Source organism: Thunnus maccoyii, chromosome 24 (assembly GCF_910596095.1).
Source record: "Thunnus maccoyii chromosome 24, fThuMac1.1, whole genome shotgun sequence".
Taxonomy (NCBI): domain Eukaryota; kingdom Metazoa; phylum Chordata; class Actinopteri; order Scombriformes; family Scombridae; genus Thunnus; species Thunnus maccoyii.
The window spans coordinates 7767345-7771597 of NC_056556.1; the positions used below are offsets into that span (position 1 = coordinate 7767345).

Consider the following 4253-nt stretch of genomic DNA (forward strand, 5'->3'; position numbering starts at 1 on the left):
CTGCCAGTCTGCCCGGGCCTTCTTCTCTATTTGTCTCCCTACATCTTGTACGTCTGTCAGCTTTGATGCCTTCCTTTCTCTACTGTTTTTTCCCACAAAAACCAAATCCTGCAGCTTGAGAATCAGGCGCCGGGGGTTCACAGAGTAGAAGAGCTGGGGGATGAACTTTGGCTTACTGCTGGGCCTGGCAAACCTTCAACATAAAACCTCAAAGAACTGGCCTACTGATCAGCAATCACTGGATGAAGGACATTACAGCATCTTTACTGTCAGATCAACACTACAAATTTTCAAACAATTTTCTGTGTTACTCATTTAGTCCCCCAAATATAAGACGACCATAATTATACACTTCTACTTTTACAACACCAGTTTTTGGACTATTTAAAAAATATTTTTCCAGGCAGTCATCTGTCATGAAAATCACGTTAAATCATGTTAAATAATGATGTGGTCTAAAAAAAAATGCAATCACAAATCTTTCTCTATTCTTCCAAGAGCTTTGCAGGAGAGTGTGACATGACTGAGAAACAGAACGAAGAAGGAACTGCTACTAGAGTCATAATTCAAATTGAATCCACTGCTTGAATGTTATTGATTCTCTTCGAGATGGAAAAGCAGAATTAGAATGAACGGTACCCTATAGTTTGTCATTAATCCAGATTATAAGTGTGATTAAGGGTGTTTTCAGACCTGCGCTGTTCAGTCTGGTTGAATCAGACTCTGATTCTGATCTAAACACAGGAATCATACTCGAGGGTGCCAGTCATAAACAACGTGATCAAACCTCAATCCGACTCAACTAGAAGACATACTCTGTAAGGTTGAGCTAAATGGCCAGATGCGTTCTGCATACTGCGATGCAAATGAGCAAAATCAGCAGCTGCAAGCAGATACCTGGAGAATGAATCAAGGTCCAACCTGGACTACATGTTTGGTACTGGCAGACAGGACCTTCTTCCTGGGTTCACGTTCTTGCTCATGCCCCAGATACATCTGACCAACGAGCAGAGTGAACGTTCTCATGTGGCTTGTAGTGATGCATTTTGGGTCACTTGGATGTTTCTCTGTGTGAAGAAAAAAAAAAAAACAAGGGGAAAACACACCAAGTTAACAACTCGGACCAGAGGAAATGAACTATAGGTTTAAAAATGCCCTGACATCTATGATTATACATTTAAAAGATGCTAAATGTGTCTTGTTTCAAAAGAGTCCTTATCCCAAAACAGGTGATACAAAGGCAGGTTCTTCTTATAATAAGGTTGGCAGCAAAACATGTAACATGGACTAGCTTGATTGGACTTACTAGACACTTTCTGGGTCTGTTACTTTCTGTAACAGAACTGATATCCTGTGTAGTCAATAAAAAAAGTAACGGTTAAGTTGAAAGGCTCTGCATACCTACCCAAGTCTTCTCAGTTTGTCTGATTAGACTCAGGCTGAAGTTGTGTAGAGGAACTACACGAGGCCACCGATCTCTCTCTCTCTGCATGAATAATATGCCATTTTCTTGGAAGACATTTCCACATGTCACTGGAGGAAAAGTACAGTGTAACTAATACAATTACTGCTGGCTGGATTCCATGCAGCTGCCTCTGTTTCAGGGTCCTGGCATTGTGCAGGCTGGCTCACTGTCACACTGTCATGGTTTACTGGGGCACTTGAGAAGAAAGCAGCCATCGTTAATGATATTAGTGACACCTGCACCTTTGCTACTATGATAAGTCAAAATGTCTGCTGTGAAAAAAGGCTTATGAAAGGCTGATGCTCTTCATCTACTAGTAACTTACTTAATTCAAAACTATGATCTTTGTGTGAGTGTTTATTTTGTAGTGATTAACTGTAATTTTCTTTAAATATGACCATAAGTTGAAAGGATGTGGTTTATTTTATTCAAAGAGTATCTTTAAAGGAGTCTTTACTCAAAAGCAGGTGTTCCAGTCTCATTATCTTGTATTTGCATGTATACATGACAAAGTTTTGGCCTGACAAAGACTTGCAGACACTAGCTAGCCTAGCCACATTAAGGCTTCAACCACATTTAAATACAAGTTTTAATGTTATCTTCAACAAATCGCTCTCTCAAAACTTTATGACTTCTTTACCCTCTGTGTGGCTCTTAGGTCCAAGCCCATTCATCCTAGCTGAAGACATAAATCTTCATAAAACACATATATTCTCTTAAATTTGGGCCGATACAGTAATTAGTTGAACTTACTATCCATTTCGGACTACTGAAGGGGGAGAAAAATCCTTTCCGGGATGGAGCTGAGCCCACTAGGGATGCTCATCGGTCACTGATGAGCGCTCTCCGCAGGACTGGAGCAACAGCCACTGAATTATTGAACACAGCGGCGTCCCTAAGGTGAGGCGCTGCATGGAAGTCTTCAGTCTCCGGCCCTGACAAAGAGAGAAGAAGGCTTGATGAAACATGGTGGGATGCTTACAAGCTATCCGTCACGGTTCCTCCCCGGTCACACAGAGGCGGGATTGGATTTCCGGCCGGGGGGATTTGTCGTGTCAAGCAAGGGGAGCGGGAATTGAGCAATACTTCAGCAAGATGGCGTGATAAGAGTTGCGGTGATTGATTCCAGAGTTTTGTAAATCTTCATGAATTAATTCTTTATTTCAAGAACATCTAAAACATGTCAATTTTCCACTCATAGCTATGACGTGTGTATGTGGTATACTAGCATTTATACACAGCACGAGTATATTTATGTTTGCGCCTGTGTGTCAGAGTCTATATTATTACATGCATACATGCGAGTAAGTTATGCGTCTGAGCCCGTGAGGCTTATGCCTGACCCAGCGCACCAGAAGAAATACCATCAGAGCTCTCCCACTGAGCACCTGTTTTATTACATTACATACCCCCGATCCTCAAGCTGCATATGAAACCCGATAACAAGCCTCAGCCTTTGATTTACCTGCCAAAGAGACCAGCTCTAGGCTCATGTTGTCGGTAAGAACTGGCTCCACTGAAATCAATTGGTAAATCTGCGTCTAATAGTGCTGGTGAGCTTGCAATATTACATCAGATAGATGTTGCGGAGGGTGAATTCTTATCGTTCTTATTGTGTCAAGAAACATGCAGAAAGATTTAAATTTGACAGCATAGATTTAAGCCGTATATTCATGTATTTATGGCAGTCATATAATGCTCATACAGAAGATATAGCAGATCAGTTTAAGCTCTTTTAAATCCAGATTGTACACTTCCAGTTACCTCGGAGTTGTTTCCTGCTGCAAGAAGACACTGATTACTGCAGTTTATAGCAAACAAGCCACTCTTGTGACGATGACAGCTCAGAAAATGTCTCCAGTAATGGAAAGTGAAGGCAAAAATGAGGGGAAAGCACAAATGAGCTGCTGATTACACACCTGAGAACCTCTTAGTGATTCAATTTAAAGAACAGAACATGGTTAAGCAACAAAGTGCTTATATAGCATCTTAAAAATCAAATTTCCATATGAATTATTAAATGGATATTATTTTTGTCAGATTTTAACAAGAGATACTGGAAACTTAAACCTTAAATATCCTCACTAATCTTGTAGATTTATAAGAAAGGACTCAAGATACTATATCTTATGACTTAAAAATAATAATAGTAAGTCCAATTTTGTAATCTTTTGATCAGAATAGATTTTAAAGTAAACTCTAAATTTAAATTATAAACATTGTATGCACCTTGTATGCAACATTTGCCATCTCTTCTTGGACTGAAACTCCTTACGTTGCATGAAAATACCAGAAATTCTTCCCCTTAAACATATGTGCACACGCAGGTACCTCACCTATGCATACATCTGTGCAGCCGTGTGTAGTACAACACACAAAAATGAACACACTCACACATGCTAACACCTTTCCCAGCTCCCTCAACTCTCTCTCTGTGTCCCATGTGAGCAGTTGCATCAGCAGCAGGGCCTCTGACTGTTGTCATGGTGTGTAACATCCCTGTAACCCCAACGGGTTTAACCAGCCCCTCTGCCTGCGATGCAAAGCACCCCGCACCCCCAGCCAGCTGCTTTCCACAGGTGCTGTCAACAGATAGCGGATACAGGAGGCTGCAGAGAAACAAACACAGACAGGCCTCCTCTTACCTGACGGAGTATGGCTTAGACATCCGTGCGATTGGTGCACATTCTCAGCAACACCTACATACTCACTTTTACAGGCTTTGCAGTCAGCTGCGTGACACGTCGCCTAGCAACCGCACCTGGCGTCATCATTGTGACCCCATAGG

The 4253-nt window shown here is 41.4% G+C and overlaps 1 long non-coding RNA gene across 1 annotated transcript; it reads right to left on the reverse strand.

Annotated features, from left to right (window-relative positions):
- Positions 1–1196: 1196 nt before the first annotated feature.
- LOC121891779 lies at positions 1197–4253 on the reverse strand. Its single transcript, XR_006094154.1, has 4 exons — positions 4177–4253; positions 3860–4074; positions 2219–2400; positions 1197–1660 (listed from the first exon to the last, which is right to left on the reverse strand). It is a non-coding gene; the product is annotated as an uncharacterized LOC121891779 (long non-coding RNA).